Raw genomic sequence first — 21,458 nt, 5'->3', positions numbered from 1 at the left:
GCTGTGTGCTGATTTTTGAAAAACGTGCGGTTTGTGACAAAGCCAGCTCGTCATCCGCGTAGCGCAGGTAACGCCCATGACGAGCTGGCTTTGTCATCAGCGCGGAAGGGGTTAACACCATTGTACATAAACCCAACCTCCCCCGTCCACTAGAACATCATCTCTTTGCATTCTCCTCATCATCCCTAGACGAAGCACCAGGGTCTGTAGTTTAAGTTATTACTGTGCCTTCCTCATCCACCTCATTAAAAACCATTCTGGGATGCCTTGAGTATTCTGCTGTATTCCCAGTCGACACTGGCTTTGCAAAGACATCTGAGCAGCTAATAGAGACTTATTCTCACTCACCCAGTCCCAGGCTTCTTTCAGTGTGTTGATGGACAGAGATTTGGAATTAATTATCACCTTCAGTTTCGCAAGGAGAAGGCGCATGAATTGCATATTTTTTGCTCTCATTTTTCTTTTCAGGTCTCGCCTACACAGCGCGCATGCGCTGTATAGGACGACCTTTAGCCGTTGTTAAGCAATTCTTCGAAGCACTTATTCACGCTTGTGGCTGAATACACCTTGCAGGAGTGCGCAGGGGCGCGCCACAAGCACAAGTGTGTGCTTCGAAAAAGAGCAGACTGCTCTCCCAAGCGTGCGCGCCTCGCTCCGCCTTGCTCGCGCTTCTTGTTTTCTTTCGCCAGCTCTCTAGCTCTCAGACTCTCCCTTTCTCTAGCGCCTCTTTCTCCCTCTATGCCGCTCCCCCTTGGTGTCTGTCCCTCTCTGCCTCTTCCCCATCTCTTTCTCCCCTTTCCTCTCTCTCTCTCTCTCCGCATGCTCTAAATCCTACTTCCTTTCAGGATTATTCTCTTTTGCTGTTCTGTCCACTTTGCACTCGTGGGACATGTAATCTTGTTTACCCAATAATTCAGCTGGACTGCATGCCCCAGAATGCAAAGAAACAAAATCTGCACTCAAAAACCTGGTCACGTGTGTAGCAGTGAACTCCTGAGTCCTGCTTCAGATCCCTGTGATATAAAAGAATATTGGTCGAACACAGTTCCATTCTAGTACGAAGATAGTGCGACCCTCTGACTGATATCTTTCCGTGTAGAGGTGCAGTCGCCATATTTGTCGCTCCAACGGGCCCATTTATGCAGCTGTGGCAGATTTCACGTGGCCCCTGGTGACCTTGTTCGGGTCACACCATCCACGCTCCCCTGGGACAATCTATTTGATCATCCAGGGGTTGTAAATGCTCAGCCTTCTTCTTGGAATTCTCTGAATGAAGTCATACTCTCTGCACAAGGACAGCAGGGAGACGGGCCATCTGTTCTGCATCATGATCAAGTCTGGCTTCCCGAAGGCCAGGAGCATTCACTGCAGTCCTCCTCCCTCCAACTCACCACACACAAAGACACATTTACACCTGCTCGGAGCAGTTGGTAAATATGTGTTATTGGGAATTCCTCGTGGGTTATGACTAACAGTAAATCTGGGTCCACAAGGCTATTCCCCATTTTGTGGGGCGTAACTCATAATTGCACTAGTGTAGTGGTAACGCAATGCAATATGAATTTTGCTTGGAGAGTTTGCACCCTGCAAGTACCATGCGACTCGTAATCAGGGTCAGAGTGTTGAAGTAGCTGGGCTGTCAGCAATGTAGCCTGGATCCACCAATCATCAGCAGATGGAGGCAGCACAGGTACCAATTTTAGGGGCTTATTTACAAGCCCCTTGTGCAGCTGATGCGTCACTTTTAATATGTGAAAGGTTGTGTACCGGTGGTGCAACAGGCTTGTAAATAAGCACCTTTGTTTCTGAGTGTTGCCAAGAGTTGCTTCCGGCTACCAAGCTCCCACATGTGGAGGCTGAAGGGAAACCTATGCCTCTCCCATACCCCTTCAGAACCTGAGGCCATATTATGTATTAGGGCTCACTTTCCCTGTTTGCGCCTGGCACACACTAAAACAGGTGCACCAGGTGCAAACAGGGTAAGCACGTCCTATTACATAGAATGCGCTGCCCCCAGGGCAGTCGTGAACTGTGAAATATGGAACGACTTAGAAGCAGCCGTTCCATGTTTCGCTGTACAGAGGGCAACCCGCCTGCACTTTGAAGGGGGATTAGAGATCCGCTTGCAAGAGGATGTGTAGGGGGTCCATTGGGCCCTCTTTACCCCCTGCAGAGGGCTACTTTAAGGGGGCGCACTGACAGTGCGCTACCTTTTAGATGGCGCACTGTCAGTGCGCCTCCTGACAGCTTCTTCGCCTGAAGGAAAGGGATTCCCTATGGGGCATGCCCCCATGCAAATGAGGGAACACACCCTGCAGATAGCGCTGGTGCTTTGTGTGCGCCAGCGCTATCAGTATTACTGAAGGGGACACACAAGCATCTGTGGCCCTTTCTGTAATACCAAAGTGCCCCGGGGTCGCACAAAGCATGTGCAAACGCACGTTGCGCCACCGGGCACTCGCTGTAATACGGCCTCTCGTGTCTCACCTCAGAGCATGCACCAAGTGAACTGAACTGCACACCAAACTAAATTGTGAGATTTAGGAATACACTATTGTTGCTAAATTGTGTAGCAACTAAGTGGTGGCTCTTAACAAATTTCCCCCCTAATTACTATGTTCTGTTGCCCAGTCTGGAAGTTATCACAGTGACCAGGGCTTTAAGTGGGATGAAAAAACTGGGGGGTCTCTCAAAGGGACGTGGTCAATGTAATTGAGGGCGTGGCTTAAAAACCCACAAGCTAAAAATCTGTGTTTAGCACAGTGTGCCGCCCGACATGTATTTTGCTGTTCCTGTCATTGCGTCCAGCTATATGATACAAGTCACATCATATCTACAAGTCAGGACTATTGGCTTTGTCAATGGTAGCTAATTGCATAAGATAAACAAGCATTGGCATAGCCAATAGGTCTCGCCTTTGGGACCTTATAAGTGTTAAGCCATGCAACACTTGATGTTGTTGCACCAAGGATATTGTGCTGGATAACTAAACACTTATAAGGTCCCAAAGGCGAGACCTATTGGCTATGCCAATGCTTGTTACATCTTCAAATGAACATTGCTGTCTTTGCACACCTTCGTGTAATCCGGACAGAACATAATCTTGGCCCATTTGTGGGCCACCTTTTTCCGCTCAGTGGATATGGTGAAGCCCCAAGCTGCAGTGTAGGGATCAAGGCACCCTGGACCTTCTCTATAACAAAGCAGGGACAGGACTCTGGACGCATCTGGGACTGCAGACAATACTACAGGAATATTGCTGGGGAGGCAGCCTTTACAAAGCTGCACAGAAATGCCTTTACCACAAAAGGTAAGTATATTTAAGAGGGGGAGGGGGTGTGGTGCACGTATATAATGTAATTCAGGGTTATGGGTGGGTAAGGATATTTTAAAGGTTATGGGGTGGGAAGGGGTATAGAGTGGTATGGGTATTTTTAGGAGTGGGTAAGATATCGAGTGATAAGGGTGTTTTTAGGGTTGTGGGGTGGATTTGGGTATTGTGCCATAAGGGTATTATTGGTGTTTAGGGGTGGGTAAGGGTAGTGGGTGGTAAGGGTGTTTTTGGAGTGGGTAGGGTATCTGGTGAGAAGGGGGTTATTTAGGGTTTAGGGGTGGGTGAGGGTATAGGATGGTAAGAGTGCTTTAGGGTGTGGGGGTAAGGTTATTGGGTGGGCGTTTTTAGGGTTTAAGGTGGGGAAGGGTATTGAGTCATAAGGGTACATGGAGTTTAGGGGTGGGTAAGGGTAGTGGGTGGTAAGGGTGTTTTTTGGGGGTGGGGGAAGGGTATCCGGTGAGAAGGGGGTTATGTAGGGTTTAGGGGTGGATGAGGGTATAGGGTGGTAAGGTGTTTTAGGGTTTAGGGTGGTTGAGGGTATAGGGTCGTAAGGTTATTATTAGGGTTTTGGTGTGGGAAAGGGAATAGGGTGTTAAGCTTACAAAAAATGTGGCATCACAGGCTTCCCACAAAAAGCAAAAAAATTTTATAATTAAAAATTATTTTGTATTGCCATGCAAGATGGTAGACAGGGCGCACTTCTAGGAGGCCCCCAACCACCCTAGTTTATCCTGCGGAATCCTGCCTTATTTCTGGGACCATCAGCCTGCGAGGTGGACCCCTGCTGAGTTCCTGCACCCCAATATTTGGACAGACATGTTGCTGAGTCTCTCCTGGACGGCGCTGGCCGGGACCCCTCATGATGGCTTTTGTAGTCCCCTGAGAAGAGTGATCCTGTCAGAGTGGAGATTCAGGACTATGGGACCATGGCTCTCCCCTGTGGCAAACAGAGTCGGGGGGACCTTGTGAATGCAGGAGAAGGCTGCAATGCAGATGATTCTGAAACATGATGTGGCATTTAATGTTGTATAAACTTCTGCAATGAGGTCTAACGGCCTTTGCTTTCCTTACGCAGGAAGAAATTACCTTGTTTCTTATTCCATCGCATGTTGAATTTTAATGGTAAGGGTTTACATAACTGGGTCTGGGTTGCTAGGGTGGTCCGAATTTCCCACAGGGGGTTTCGATGGACAGTATGGAGGATTTTACTCAGCAGGAGATTAATACCATTTCAGACAGATTTCGGCAACTTGGATGGTTCGGTTGTTTGATCTGGGTGCTGTTGGTATGATGCTAGACCATGGAGATGCAGTGAAATTCTGTACACTCAGTTCAGATTCTACAGTGCAGGAGCAGTTTAGGAATTACAGTGACAATGATCAAATTAGCTTATTGCAGTTGGCTGTGATTGGATGTAGTCATAAATACCCGACAGAGTCAGACTGGCCAGTGAATGATAAACTGTGGTATACTTTGAGAGATGCTATACAGAGGCTTAAGGAGCATTGGCTGCCTGTCCAGCAGAGAATATCGTTCAAGGCAGCTTGTCTTGTTTTTAAGGCCCTGCATGGACAGGGGCCGACGCCGATCCAAAACCTTTTCTCTTGGTATTGCGCCACTAGATCCTTAAGATCCTCCTCTGCGTTCTTAGTGACGGTCCCAAGGATAAATAGAGTGAGGATGGGTGGCCGGGCATTTGGTTTCACGGCCGCTACTCTCTGGAACTCACTCCCGTTGGCACTGAGGAGCAGACAGGATCTCCCCTCTTTTAAAAGGGACCTGAAAACGTTCTTGTTCCCAGGGAGAATGTAATGGCGGACCTGTTTGTAGCACGGATGCAGTCTCAGCGCCAGGATACACTTTGGGTGGCAGCCGCGCTTAATAAGTAAATAAATACATACATACAAGGAGGAGGTGATGAAAACTTCTCTTTTCCAGGATAACGCAAATAGGTTAATGGATGGGTTGTTAAATGCATCTGTGCAAAACAGGATAATTCGTACTGCTCCTCCTGCATACAAATGAGTGATGATAATACTTTGGCGCAGGTGGTTGAGGCAGTTCGTGAGTTAGGAGAATTGGGGGAATGGATGAAAACTGAGAGAACGTCCAGGTCTGAGACTTACAGACAATAACAAGCTGTCCAGGTCTGATATGTTTATGGCTCTGTTAAAAGATGGTGTGGAGATAGAAAAGAAAGATGGAATAGCTACTAAAAGTCTGTGGGAAATGTACCGAAAAAGAGGTCTGGATAAGGAGGAAAGAAGCAGGAGAGTGAATAAACAAAATAAAGCGCAAAGATAGTCAGACGATGGTGAGAGCGAAGAGCCGGAAAAGGAGGGGGAGAGAACTGCCTGCTCGAGCAGGAAGGTTGAGAGAGACTTAGAAAGCGACTGGCTCATTGAGAACAGAGGAGAGGAGGAATTCATCCCTAAAAGATATGAAGGATTGTATCCGGATTTGACCTGGGGAAAGACTAACAGATACAAGGAAGATTAGGAAATAGGTCAAGCTTCGGTGCAGAGATGGACTTGCAAAGACAATAGACCTTATGTTGACTTAGAAATTCATTGGAAACATCGTAATGTTCAGAGGGCCCGAGCCCTAGTAGATACCAGAGCGGAGGCCACTTTGATATATGGAAATCCCTAAAAGTTTAAAGGACAGTATTTCACCATTATAGGTTTAGGTGGTAAAGCGACACCGGCAGTGCAGACAAAGGTCCACATGGAAATAGGGAGAATACCAAAAAGAGAATACACTGTATTGATTGTGCCCATTTCTGATTATATTATTGGAATTTATATTTTGAAGGGAATGGCTTTGTATTTAGAAGACGGGTACTATCAATTTGGATCAAAGAAGTACATTTCAGTTAGCGCTGTGAGAGTGGGTCATTTGAAAATTCCCCCAGTGAAGTTGCCTCAGGCTACAAAGGTAATTCATTTGAAACAGTAAAGAATTCCAGTTGGGCATGAAGAGATCAGTTCAACTATTCAGGACTTGATAGAGGCAGGGGTGGTGACCCCAATCACTCCTTGGAATAATCTTGTGTGGCCTGTGCGCAAAAGTGATAATTCTTGGCGCATGACAGTTGATTATCGTGAATTTAACTAGCATACACCTCCTTTGACTGCCGCTGTCCCAGATACAGTTACCTTAATTGAGAAAATACAGAAACACCCTGGGACCTGGTATGCGAGTGTTGATATTGCCAATGCTTTCTTTTCACTAACAATAGCCCCTGAATGTCACGAGCAATTTAGTTTCTCATGGAACATAAACAAATAACATTTAAGAATTTACCTCAAGGGTACTTGCACAGTCCCACGATCTTTCACCGGCTGGTGGCAGAGCATTAAGATGCGATATCAGTTATTCCTGGAGTACAGCTTTGTCATTACATTGATGATGTCATGATACAGGGAGAGACACAAGAACAAGTGCCAACTCAGACAGGATTGTGGAGCATTTGCAGAGCAAGGGATGGGAGATCAATCCAGACGAATTACAAGAACCCTCTCAGAGTGTGAAGTTTTTGGGTATCCAGTGGCATCAGGGACACAGAGAGGTTGTGCCCCAAGTAAGACAAAAGATTAGAGAATTTGCATTGCCACGAAACAGAAAGGAAGCTCAGAGGTTCATTGGTTTGTTCGGTTTTTGGAGACAGCACATTCCTCACTTGAGTCAGATTTTGGCCCCTTTGTACAAAGTTATGCGAAAGAAAAATGCATTTGAATAGGGAGAGCAGCAGCAAACCGAATATGAATTAGCAAAAGAGGCTATTCAGCATGCTTTAGATTTATGGCCAGTATGAGAGGGAGATGTTGATCTAAATGTGACAGTGCAAAGACCGTACGCTAATTGGAGTTTGTGGCAGAAGCAGGGAAGAACGAAAGTACCTTTAGGATACTGAGCAATTTACCCTAGGGCACGATGCAATTTTGAGACCTCAGATTCCAATAATGCAGTGGGTGATGAGTTTCCCCTAAGACTCATAGAATAGGACATGCACCGGAAGCCAGCGTAATCAAATGGAAATGGTATATACAGGATAGGGCCAGAGTAGGTCCCAAAGGTACCGCAGTGTTGCATGAGCAGGAGACGCGCAGGCGCCAAGGGTAGGGAAAGGGGTGTTGCATGATGTACCTGAGATACAGGAATCTCCTGTAAAGTGGGGTAAGCCATTTGGCAAATTGTCCGTGGAGGACAATAAGCATTTGTGGTTTACTGATGGTTCAGCCAAGTATATAGGAGCTAAGAGCCACTGGAAGGTGTTGTCATACAATCCTGTGACCCAGAAATTGTTGACTACTACTGGAGAAGGAAAGAGTAGCCAGTTTGCAGAACTTTACGCTGTGTATCAAGCTGTGAAACAAGAACTACCAGTAAAATGTCATATTTACACTGATTCGTGGTCCACGGCCAATAGGCTAGCAACTTGGCTTCCCACATGGCATGCTCATATTTGGATGATAAATGCTAAAGAGGTGTGGGGCAAGGAATTGTAGAAAGAGATCTGGACCATGTTGACACAAAGTACAGTTACTGTGTACCATGTAGATGCTCATTGTTCTACAGACTCACTTGACCGCTGGTTTAATTCCCTCACAAATGAAAAAGCTAAGAATTATGAGGCAGAAGTGACAACTCAGGATTCTGACCTGGTTTGGATTGTGAAGTGGGTACATCAGAAGTGTGGACACTTTGGAGAGATTACTAGCAGGCTGGCAGAAAATAGAGGGATACACATTCCCCAAGACTTGACTAAAACTGTGATTTTGCAGTGTCCTGTTTGTCAGCTTGCGCGACATAGATCAGTCCCACAGAAAGTGAGAGGTCAACTAGGTAGAGGAAAATTACCAACATAGATTTGGCAAATTGACTATTTTTAGCCCCTGCCACCTTGTCCAGGATGTCAATATGTATTCACGGCTGTGGTCACATACTCTGGATATTTGATAGCTTTTCCATGTAAACCTGCTAACCAGTTGAATACATTGAAAACGTTAGACTTGCTGATTTTGTATTATGGAATTCCATTACAGAGTCAAAGTGACAACGGATTTCATTTCAAAGGTAGATTGGTGCTGGACTATTGTGTACAGCACAATATTGAGTGGATTTTTCACATCCCATATTACTCACAGGCTGCTGGTTTGATTGAGCGCAGAATGGACGGTTGAAAGATCAATTGAGAAAGTTGTCTGATGGTACCTTGAAATGTTGGCAAGATCATTTGAGTGAAGCTTTGCAAATTCTGAATAATAGACCTTTTGCAAATGCACAAACGCCTTTAATGCGAATGTTAACTCCAGCTTTTCAGATTCAGCCTCATGTGGCTACCAATACCATCCTTTATTGGGATGGGATTGGTTCCTGGAGCTTTGGCTCCGTGCAGAGCGACACCGGATGATGCAGGTCTTGACCTGCATACTTTGAAACTGTACAGACTGAAACCAAGAGACATTACACTCATTGAGACAGGAGTGCGACTTCAGATACCCTCAGAGCAATTTGGTTTAATTGCCCCTCAATCTGGATTGGCTCTAAAGGACATCCAAGTGCTGGGAGGTGTAATTGATGCAGATTATCAAGGTGAAATTAAAGTCATCCTTCTTAATAGTGGAGATGCTGATCTGATGATACAATCTGGAGACAGAGTTGCTCAAAATGGTGATCATGCCATTGTACGGAGGGGTAGTTAAGAAGGGGACTGCCCCAGCCCTCCTCAATGTACGTGGGGAAGGAGGGTTTGGCTCAACTGATAAAAACCCATGAGCCAAAGTGTGGGTAGACTCTCCAAATAGACCCCCGAACAGGCAGAAGGCATTGCAACTGGAAAGGACAATGTCCTAGTGATTATGAAGCCAGGTATGGAAAAATGGGAACATGTGCCTGCTGATAAATATTATTTACGAGAATGAGTAATACCTGTTTTGTTTCCGTTCTTTTTGTTCACTGTATGGCATGTTTGTGCTCTGCTTGCGCTCGCTGGACTCCTTTTGGCCGTGTATGCATGGGGCCGGGGGGATGAGGATCCCCTTATTGCGAAGTGGCCAGCCGACCACGCAGACTGACAGCGATGCTGATTCAGAGGGATAATATTTGGTCATACCTGGCACAAACTTTGCTCAACAGGTCATACTTCTGTATGTCAAACATGAAGAGTACTATGGACATCGTTTCCACATGCCTTGTAACTGTGCCTACCCCTGTTGATTTGTTCCTGCAGACTTTTAATTTCACTAATGCAGACGTGGCTGTAGAGGAACATGATGTGAGATCTCATTTATCGCTTTACTAATTCTGCCTCTTTTATCCAGAAGCCACTGATAATGATTGGAAAAACATGACACAGGTCATAACTTTCAACTTTACTGAAGACGACGTTTGTTACAATTTAACTTGCGATCCAACTATCATTGGTAAATGTGTTCAAATTCGACTTGACAGAAATTCATCTGTTACGTCTTGGCAGGAAAAGGTATTATGTCAACATAGACACGCCAAGGTTTGTGCAAATGTGCAAAACAATATGGTGTGCAGACATATAGTATCTGATGCCAGTCATTTCAGGCTTGTCAAGTTGCCTGTAGGGTGGTTATTTTCCTGTGGGAATGTGACTTATATTTATATTCCAGCAAATATCACAGGTGGACCATGTGCTTTTACTGGATTAAGTCTGATGATGTTCCTGTTGGATCCATCATCTTATGCTCCTAACTATAAGAGAAGCTGTTCAGCTTAACAAACATTTTAACTCTGAATTGCATTTATTATCGAAATCCAAATACATTAGTTTGGCTGCTTTAATAGTAGGTATTCCAGGCCTAGCAATTTAAAACTCTAGAGCTGTTAGTGAGTTAGCATGTCTTATGGTGAAAAATATTAATCATACATCAATTGCTTTAACAGAATTTTTATTAGACGTGTGAGGGGCACGGAAAGCAATATTGCAGAATAGAGCCGTCATTGACTATTTGCTTGTGAAACATGATCATGGATGTTCAGATTTTGAAGGAATGTGTTGCTTTAACCTTTCAGATCATTCTAAATCAATTCAGTCCCACATTAATGCTTTACACAAGTTGGCTAAAAATGTCAAGCAGGATGTCGAAAAGGGGTGGTGGGATTGGTTGTTTGGGTGGTTGCCAGATTTTGGTAAACTTCGCTCTATTATAGGTGGTATAAAATTAGCGATATGTATTCTAGTATCTTTATGTTGCTGTATTCAGTGTGTGCCTAATCTCTTATCTATGCTCCGTCCCCAGGTAGTTGGTTTTATACCAATATGTTATAGTAGTCATTGGTCAAGGGATGGACCGTTATAAATTGTTGCTATTCGATTTCTTGATATATGCTGATGGTGATAGTCAATGGTCATGGGATGGAATGTAGTGAATGTGCCATTCTTGTGGTTGAGTACCCCATGATGACCGTCAACTACCACCATCTTAAACTTGACTTTAGCGTGTTATTTTATTCTAGCCTTAATGTAAAACAGCCCTACATATGCCTGCATAGTGAGAGCTGTTACGGAGTGGAACAGTACATTTCAATATGAGCTCCTATTATTGGCTTTGACATGGCCTTATGTCAATCTTGCTCTCTGACTTTATCTTGCTTCATGGCAGTGCTTGCTATTGGCTGTGACATGCTCTCATGTCATCTTGCTTTCTAATTTTCCTCCTCTGCTTTAACGCCTTAACTGCGGCGGTTTTTCCGCCGCGGTGCGGGCGTTCTAAAAGGTGTGCGGGACTTCGTTGGCTGTTGGCCGGCGGCAGCACTGGGGATGGGGTGCTGCCGTCGGCCAACGGCCGATGGGAGCACGGAAGGGGTTAAGCTTCTCTGTGTGCATGGCAGCGTTTACATAACTGACTCCATATTTATAACTGACGCCATGTTCTGTGGTCGCACGAAGCTGCAAAGTGGGGCGGGCATGTCTTTCGCTCCTCATGTGTTTTTTCATTCTTCACTTATTTTTCACACCTCACTGACCAGAGTGAACTGGATATTATCTGTGGAATGTACAACTCTGCCTCGGAGCCAAAATACAGGGGCTTGGCCAACCAGTGTCTTGGCCTTGACGCAGACTGGATGAACCCCTATTTCCAAGGACCACCGATCATGAATCACCAAACACAACATCAGTCAGGTCCCAATTTCCAACAAGGGGTTCCTTTTTTAGGGAATGGCCAGACATCACAGAGAACACGGAGGAGAGGAGTAACCTGGTCCGATCAAACCCGACAAGTACAGACCAGGAGCGTAACAAAAGCCAAAACAGGAACAAACACGAATCCCTCATCGTGAATCTCACAGACAAAATCCTAACGAGAGATGAAGAGAACGTACTTAACAAAGGCTTGGGTTATGTCCCTACCCCAAAACTTGATACTTTCAAAACCAAGTGTGAATTGGCGGAATTTTTCCGAAAACTGAAATTGAAAGCCTTTTTCAGACCAGCCCCCCAACAGAGAAGGAGACACCACTTTGAAAAACAAATCAACTTTCTGCCCACTCAACTCCCAGGTTCCCATTGAAATTCAAACTTTTGAGCAAGCCCTTTTTAAAGGAGTTGATGAACTAGCAAAGTTTTCTCGCAAACCTTTCCATAACATGACCAGACTTGAAGAACAAGCTTTAAACACCCTAAAAGAAGACCGGAATATAGTCATAAAACCCGCCGACAAGGGCGGAGGGGTCGTTCTCCTAACAGCAGAAGGGTACCATCAACAATGTATGAATCTCCTGTCGGATGACAAATTCTACAAGATATTGACAACAGATCCAACCCCAAGATTGCAAAGAACTGTGGCTATGATGATTGAAGAAGGGGAAACCAACAACTGGATCTCCAAAAAAGAAGGAGAATACCTAAGAACCACCACACCGAGAATCCCCTACTTCTACTCACTCCCAAAGACACACAAAGGTCGAACACCACCGCCTGGACGACCAATTGTTTCAGGAATTGGCTCTATATTGGAGCCTCTCTCTGAATTTGCTGATCAGTATCTCAGACCATTGGTCCAAGGGACCCCAACGTATCTAAAAGACACAAGAGATCTTTTGAACCGACTTAAAGACATAGAGTACTCACCAACCACGATGCTCCTAGTTGGTTTCGATGTGGAAAGCCTTTATACTAGCCTTCCACAGGGCAAAACGATGGACACTCTTGAGGACATACTCTTCAACGTTGCATGGACCTACAAAACCCCCAGGCATTTCGTATTAGAGTGTTGTAGGATGGCCCTGACGGAAAACTTTTTCCAATACAGAGACACCCTGTACCTACAATGCCACGGGACCTCGATGGGCAGTACATTTGCCCCGAGTGTGTCTGGACTCTATGTTAGCACATATGAGGACCAGTACATCCTGAATGAAGAGACCAATTCATTTTTTCATCATATATTGTTCTGGAAACGATATATCGATGATGTCTTCGTAATCTGGCAAGGAGATCAGAACAATCTATCACAATTCCACACCTGGATGAATGAGAGAGATGAATGCCTTCAATTTACCTACTCTGCGGATGACAAAAGCATCGATTTCTTAGATGTGACCATCTATGCTGAGGCCAATACACTCCAAACCCGAACTTTCTTCAAACCGACGGCCAAGAATAGCCTCCTCTCATATAACAGCTTTCATCCACGCTCCCTGAGAGAAAACCTACCATACAGCCAGTTTCTCAGGTTGCGGCGGAATTGTAGTAACACTGGCGAGTATAAGCTACAAGCTAGCGATCTCTGTGAAAAATTGGAAGCCCGTGATTACCCAAGGAAAACGATAAACAGATGCAGGAAACGGGCGAGAAACCAGAATAGGGAATCACTTCTTGAAACTATCCACAAAGAACCTGCTGAAGGAACACTGACTTGTGTGACAACATACAGTCCAATGACGAATGATATCAAGAAATTGATTAATAAAAACTGGAGAATTTTGATATCGGGTGATCTGACTTGGCCAAAACCAAGATTCGCCAATAAAAGAAGCAGAAATCTGAAGGACATCTTGGTCCACACGAGACCTGCCCCGAAGAAATCTAGAGACACGATGAATCCATGGGGGAATCCACAGGTAACTGGACATTACCCATGCGGGTCATGTTCAGTCTGTAATCTAACACAAGCTACCAAAGAGCTACAACTACGACCTGACTTCAAATGGTACCTAAGGAGTCATACAAACTGTAACACTAGTCATGTGGTCTACATGATCACATGCCCCTGCCATCTCCGTTATATCGGAATGACCTGCAGAAAAATTAAACAGAGAATATGTGAACACCGAAGTAATGTGAAGTGCAAAAAAAGCACCACCAAAATGGCATGTCACTATCTAGAGAAGGGCCACACCACTGAAGATCTACTGTGGGTCATCCTCGAGACCTTGTCCACGAAAGACAGAAATGCAGAAAAGATTCTTTACGAAAAAGAACAGAGATGGGTACATAGACTTAGTACCCATAGTGACGGATTGAACAATAATATTCCATGGCTCAGTCTCACACGAAGTCAATTGAGTGTCCAAACATTCATCAGTAAAATAAAACACACTCCATAACCTGCCTCCAGAGACAACAATGAGATAATGTAGTAGCCCCCTAAAATCATTTTCAACCATAATGATAAGACAAAGGGTTTCACCAGAACCACGTTTCCTTTCAGCACGCAGCATTCCATGCAGAAAACGAGCTTTAATGTAACAATAGAACCCCGCTTTTCATTGTGTATGTTGACACTGATCAAAACCCTTTTACGGAGACCAATAGTCACTTTCGTTGTCATGGTTACCATAGTAACCCCCCGAGTGGCCAATCAGCGCTGACTACGCCCAGAGCGACGTCTCTTCATCCCGACCCGGAAGCTCAGTTTACCGTTTCCGGGTCAGGGAGAGCAGAACGTGCAACGAAGCTGACGGTGCAAGACGCAAGAGGTGCTAGCCACAACAAGCCTAAGATACGAAAACCGCAAGTATACTTAGACATAAGCAAACCCCTAACCCGATATTTCTTTCCCTTAGTCTGCTCGCAGCTCCCCTACCTGATTGGAGCGCGTAAACAAAGCGCGTGAGGTAACTGCGTTCGTTAAGAATTCAAGATCGATTTAGAACTCACGTATGATAAAACGCACATGATTTAAGGGTAAACCACCGAGCCATAGTCACTTTGAAAAATGAGTAGTGTGGACTGAACGCATGCTCACAGGTATCTGTATTATCTGAGGTACACCCGCAATTTAAGTGGAATAATGACTGATATACGCATGCTGTCCCAACTGCAAGCATGTTAAGGTCCCTCACACGAGTTTGGATTGGAGATGAATGAGTTGACATTGCCATACACTGGCTGTTCTATAAAGTATTGCCATTTTTTCAGTTGTGAATGTGTCTATCATTGAAATAGACGGTTGCAGCAGATTTCTGCTCTATATGTGTCCCATTGTACCCCGCCCCCTGTTTGTTGATACACAACCCTCATTCTTATTTTTCACAGGTACACTGCGACCTCAATAACAGAGAAACAGGTCTAACGTATTCCTATTTCTTACCACAACTTTCAGAGCACTGCTATATGTATATATTTTTCTCACTTTATTCACCTGTAGGTCCTGATGAATGCCTGTAAGTCCTAGTTAAGGCTGTTGAGGCAGAAACATGTCGACCGTTTTTTAGCCCACCCCCCTCTTTTAAATAACCTTTCATACTCCGAGTGCATCTATTACTCATAACCAGTTCTCTAGAATGCACTATTATGGAGTTTACTGGTCCCAAATACAGTACCAATAAAACTATTATCTGACTTTTCGGGACTTTTTAGACTGTCTTAGCCCTCCTCTTCCCCCCCATCACTGGCTCACTACTGTACCAACCTTGGGTAAGAACCTCCTGGTGGAGGCTGCATAACTTCACTGACCTGATGATTATGCACACACGTGATTAAAGAAGCGGAAAACCAAGATATACCGCTAATTTTACCACCATACCCATCACGTGCATGAGGGTCTTTTATCTGGGACACCCCACATTCCTCCTGCATACCAAAGGTTGTGCAGGACAAGTGATCCTTCCCTACTTGATTAGCAGACTGGTACTAGCCAGCTCGGTTTTTTCTAACGAAGAGGGGGCAAGACTTTCTAGAAGTTTCACTTCACGTCAGTAATGGTATTAAAGCTGGGACAGCGGGCCAGGAGGAAGTTCACCACAGAATAGACGTATTGCTGTGGGTTGGTGCTGGAATTTGAGTCCTGACTGAAACTCCTGCCTGGGCTGAAGAAACGGACTTCACTCAGCTTGAATTGGCAAGGATGTTGCAGAAGTCAGTCAGTGAGGTGTTCCTAACCAGTTTTATTCTATTTCTATTCTTTGAAATACTACATTCTATTTTGACCGTTTATTTCAATTGTCCTTTTGAAACTTGGCAGTCTGCCATGACTGATATATTCGGCCTACCTTTTTAAGTATTGTATTAATAAACGTATATGTGTTATATTCCATACATTTGGATTGGTTCTCTTACCTCGCCTTAGGTGAGTGCTGGGTCTTGCCTCAGCCTAATGGGGTGTTGCAGTTAGGGTCTGTCCTTTTTGCGAAAAGCAGATTCATTACAATCAATGAATTCAGGACAGTTTTCGGGAGCGGTCCCGGTTGCTTCGAGTGGAAGATTAATTCGTACTCGCACGAAAACGATAACTTAACGGAGAGGAGAAAAGAAGGCTACAAATCTCCACGCCGGCAGGCGTCTGGAGATTAGGCGCTGCTGCCCGGACTGTGTCTGTCGAGTGGTTACATCTTTTAATTAGGAAAATGGACATTGGGCTATGTTTCTAGAATCGTCTGTTAAGATCATTTAGAAATAAAGCCTTTGCGGTATCTGTGATACTGATTTTTGTGGTCCTGAAGAGAATGCCAAGACTGTAGAGATTCGAAACGCGCAGACCATCGGTTCTCCTAAATTGTCTTTTTTCTAATGTGTTGTGACAGTGCTATACTGAACCAATAAGATTACCTTGTGTTTAAAACTGTCCAGTTGTATTGATTAACACTTGTTATACATAAGTAGTACTGTTGATAATTGTTTGTGTTTGGCAGATCAGGTGCACCTCAATTGGTTTATTTATTTACCCCTGTTGTGCGTGTACCTAGTGGGTGGTATGTGGTGTAAAAGTAAATGTGATTGAGCGTATGAGTGGTTGTGTGATTTTCTATCAGTCCCTTTGTCCACAATTATCCCATTCTTTGTTTTGTCTTTTCTATATAGTAGAATAATGTATTGAATTTTTTGCAAGATAAAAATAGTATATATTTGAATAAAAAAAGCTACTAATGAGCTTCCAAATGCGTATGGTCTATGTATTTAGGGTAAATAGTTTTGAATAGTAATCAGTACATGCATTGTTTTTCATTGTATAGTGCATAGGGCTCAGCCTTACTGATCAGAGCCATACCCGTTTTTGGTACTAGCAAAGTGGGGAGGGCATGTCTTTCGCTCCTCATGTGTTTTTTCATTCTTCACTTATTTTTCGCACCTCACTGACCAGAGTGAACTGGATATTATCTGTGGAATGTACAACTCTGCCTCTGAGCCAAAATACAGGGGCTTGGCCAACCACTGTCTTGGCCTTGATGCAGACTGGTATTAGCCAGCTCGTTTTTTTCTAATGAAGAGGGGGCAAGACTTTCTAGAGGCTTCACTTCACGTCAGTAATGGTATTAAAGCTGGGAGCCTCGGCGGCCAGGTGGAAGTTCACCACAGAATAGACGTATTGCTGTGGGTTGGTGCTGCAATTTGAGTCCTGACAAAATCCTGCCTGGGCTAAAGAAACGGACTTCCCTCAGCTTGAGTTGGCAAGGATGTTGCAGAAGTCAGTCAGTGAGGTGTTCCTAACCAGTTTTATTCTATTTCTATTCTTTGACATACTGCATTCTATTTTGACCATTTATTTCAATTGTCCTTTTGAAACGTGGGAGTCTGCCATGAGTGATATATTAGGCCTACCTTTTGAAGTATTGTATTAATAAACTTATATGTGTTATATTCCATACATTTGGATTGGTTCTCTTACTTCGCCTTAGGTGAGTGCTGGGTCTTGCCTCAGCCTAAGGAGGTGTTGCAGTTAGGGTCTGTCCTTTTTGCGAAAAGCAGATTCATTACAATCAATGAATTCAGGACAGTTTTTGGGAGGATCCACAATTTTGGAAAGAATGTATTTTAAGTTGTCTCTCAACCCACGATAAAAGACGTTCTCTTTTCCTCAGGCCAGTGAATTTCAGAAACCAACCTGTTGAAATTGGAAATGTAGTCAAGAGGTCTTTATTCCCCTGCCGTAGGCTCAGTAATTAGTTATTGCTTGTGTGCATGAACGTGTGTCTTGCAAACAGGCATCGCATTTGTTCCTTAAAGGTGGTAAAATTGTACTGGACTGATCATTGTTTTCAATCATCGTGACATACCACTGAACTGCATTCCCACCAAACAGTATATAATGAAAGTCACCTAAGCTGTCATCAGGAAAGGCTGTAAGTTTACATAAGAACTGCAAGCAACATTGGGTTATAAAAATACTGAATTTAGCACTATCCCCGTTAAAGCCTTCCGGGGCTGCTAAGGCTACCCGGGTCAGGGTTAAAACTGCTAGACTGATAGGCCGGACTCCTGAAGGCCCTACAGATGCCCCTTTCTGGAAGCCAGTCATGGACGGGTAAGGTTGCAGACTTTGAAAAGGAGGCACTACTGTTGGGTATAGTATTAGCCCTGGTTCCTCGGGGATCTCCTCGGCCTTGTATTATGCCATTTAAGACCTCAATGACTGGTTCTCATGTTTCAGGGTTTGTAATTCTGCCTGTAAGGTAGTAAATGCTCCGGCTAATCCCTTAATAGTGGGCCCTGAAGCTATCTCAGACACGGACTAGGTTCAATTTTGCCAGCCAAAGGGACCAGCTGAATCTATCTTCACTCAGGCCGATAGAATTTTGTGGGCTTGGCTGTCTGTCAAGTACCACTCACTTGTATTCTGAAGTCTGCGGGAGCGAAGAGAGTCCACCCCAATCACCTGTTAACCAACCAGACACTCTTGAATATATCCCAAGTCAGTGGTTACTTCCCAGGCAAAAAGGGAGAAAGAAAGAGGAATCCCCAGTGTTCTGTGGCTCTGTTAGTGCCTGTATTTTGGGATGCTTTGTTTTAGACGGGTAGTGGCTCAAGGAGATGGGTACCTTATGTGTGCAAAGACACAGAGGACACAGGTTAAATAATGAAATATTCAGCATACAAGGAATATAACCATTTGTTCAAATGGCACTCTGATCTTTGCCTATTACCTTTGTGGGATTTTCGGCAGTCTCCAAAAACTAATTCTCAAGGTGATGCTGCTTGTGTGAATAGGTATGTTAACTCTTCAGGTAAGGGCATGCAGGACTCGAGTGGAGAGCATTAAATCAAAGCAAAAGTCAAAATTAAGATCCAAACCTTTCCATTACAGATTCTCTGTTGAATACACAGGCAAAAGGGGGTTCTTTGCACTGACCTTAAGATCCCTAACGTCTTCAGATAGTTCCTTCTAGAATAGCAGAAAACCTCCAGTCACAAGCAAGGACCACAGCGAAAGACTGAGGAGGAGTCAGGGCCTATAGTTGAGAAAACGGCACCCACCACCGAAGTAAAAGGAATTAGGCAGGCCAACAATATGCAGTTCTGCAGAGACTGGCACAAAGTCTTTAGCCAGTCAAAACAAGAGGCACCATGGAAGTGGACGCCACCTCCAAAGTCCGAAGCAGTACGGATCCACCACCGACCGAGAGAAAACAGCTGATGAAGTGGACCTCGCCAATGGAGACCAAACCAGCAAACAATCACAGCTGCTCTGGGATGGCAAGCGGAGGAATAGTCGCCGCCACAAAGGCTGCAAGAAAGGGAAAACGGGATGGGAAGAGAAAAAGCTAAATGTGGGGGAAAAGGGGACTCTCTCACACGAAGCTTGAAGCAAAGCAAAGTCGGGTGGAATGGGTGCAGTATCTAGAGCACCGCCCCTCAATCCAAAATGGCCACCACACTAGGGGAAGCAAAATCTTGGCCCAAACAGCAAACTCCAGAATAGTGGAACAGGAAAGAGGCCATATGCATAGGACTACAGCAGCAAAATTGAGGGAGGTAAATGGGCTTCATAGCTAGGAATAACGGATGGCCGAATTACACACTGAACAGGAGGAGCGTGGCTTAACATTACCTCTATGCTGATCCAATCATTTTGAAGCCAGGTGCTCTTTTTCTTTATAAAGGTCTTCCTGTCATCCCCTCTGCCATTGGAAAATAAGCACCAATTGGCTCTTTTGCAATACAAAAGAGAACTTGCGAAGACACATGCTTGGATGATGAAAACATGTGAAAGCTTTGCATTGAAAATATATAGCAATGGGTTCCAGTATGCCACTGGGTGACAGTTGATAAAGGGCCTGAGTCTATATCCTGAGTGTAACTGAGCCATAATAACGATAATTTTATCCCTTGGTGCATGTTTAATTGTTGTAGTTTAGCATTAAATTGAAGCACTCTACACAATTCTACATAATTTTAGCCTTTTTGGGCCTAATAAAGCAAATGAGTATCTGTCAACCGCAAACCCAGATTGCAGCAAAGGTTAAAGAATAGAGTACAAAGGTTAAGGTAAACAACTTTTTTAGGAGAAACATTTTTGTCTTCATCCACATTTGACCCAATGCTGTGCGCTGATGCAGATATTCTTTTGTGTTGGGCTTGGGGGAGCTCGATGCTAGAGGTGTCGAGCCCCACCCCGAAACCCAAGGATGCATCTTTTGGGGCCTGAAGTGTGAATGACCCACAAAGCACCAGCTTGCAGGTGGGCGATGAATCGAGTAACTAACGACTGTGATAATGGTGAGGGGAAAGTGAGTCCACCGAGAAGCAGCTGAGTGTCTGCTGCCTGCAACTCCACAGTTCCCGATGAGGATGTTGCCGATTAGCTACTAATGAAGTCAATCAATCAACATGTATAAAGCACCAGTGAGGGTCTTGTGGTGCTGGAGATTTTTGCAGCTTAGCTAATTCGAACATCCAGGTCTTGAGTTCTTCCCTGAATTGCTGGGGCAAGGTGGCAGCTCTGAGGTGCATGGAAAGGCTGTTCCATACCCTGGTCACCAAGTCAGTGAAAGAGCATCCTCTGCTGTTCGTTTGGTGGATCGGGGGGTCTTTGTGAAGGAGAGGGAGGTAGCTAGAAGTTGTCTGATCGGTTGGTGGAAAGTCAGGCATTTGTTGATGTATTCTAGTCCTTCGTTATGCAGGGCTTTGTAGACGTGGGTCAGCATTTGGAACTGCCATCTCTTTTGGATCGGGAGCCAGTGTAGTTTCCTGAGGTGGGGTATGATGTAGGTCCTTCTGGGAAGGTCGAGGATGACTTGCTGCTGAATTTTGTATTGTCATAAGTCTCTTCAGGAGGCGTGCAGTGATTTCCGAAGTCCAGCATGCCGGTGAAGAGGGCCTGACGATCCTTCTGGTGTTGACTGGGAGCCACCTGAAGATCTTTCCGATCATGGGATGGGTGCAGTAGCAGGCAGATGAGACTGCACCGACCTGTTTTTTCATTGATAGCTTGACCAGGATGATGCAGAGGTTGCGGGCGTGGTCTGTCAGGGCAGGGGGTGGGCCAAGTTCCACTGGCCACCATGTGTTGTTTCAAGGTGATGTGTTGTTACCAAAGATGAGGACTTCCGTATTGAGAAGAAGTGGCTGAGCACTGTATTTTTCGAGTGGGTATTTCATGCCCAGGCGCAGCTGTTGATAGCTGAGGGCAAGTATGACCCCGATGCCTCACTCGCTTTGCCAGTCGAACTGTCCAGACGGCAAAATCCGAAGGTATGACAAGCACGACACAAAGTCTAGCATAGACTGAAAAAAACGCAGCAGCACACAGGAATCAGATACCCATCGCTCAACCTTTTGCAAGTCTTCCGTCTCTTAACTGAATTCTGCCGAGCAACACACAAGAGGAGGTTAAACCTCCACTTCCCTCGGGGCTCTTCCAAGCTCAAGGGGGACCGCAAGCCCATGGGGTGGCCAATGTTCACCACGCGCTCAAGCCTCTAGCCCCCA

General features: G+C 44.9%; 2 protein-coding genes across 3 annotated transcripts in view; one reads left to right on the top strand and one right to left on the bottom strand.

Moving 5' to 3' along the window:
* The window catches only part of KLHL21 (kelch like family member 21), a 401,837-nt gene that overhangs the window by 232,799 nt on the left and 147,580 nt on the right, over positions 1-21,458 (bottom strand). The gene's annotated exons all lie outside the window — the stretch shown is intronic.
* The window catches only part of PHF13 (PHD finger protein 13), an 86,591-nt gene that overhangs the window by 48,390 nt on the left and 16,743 nt on the right, over positions 1-21,458 (top strand). The window lies entirely within an intron of this gene.

The sequence above is a fragment of the Lissotriton helveticus genome, chromosome 5_1, assembly GCF_964261635.1.
Source record: "Lissotriton helveticus chromosome 5_1, aLisHel1.1, whole genome shotgun sequence".
Lineage (NCBI taxonomy): Eukaryota > Metazoa > Chordata > Amphibia > Caudata > Salamandridae > Lissotriton > Lissotriton helveticus.
This window is presented reverse-complemented; position numbering and strand designations above follow the sequence as displayed.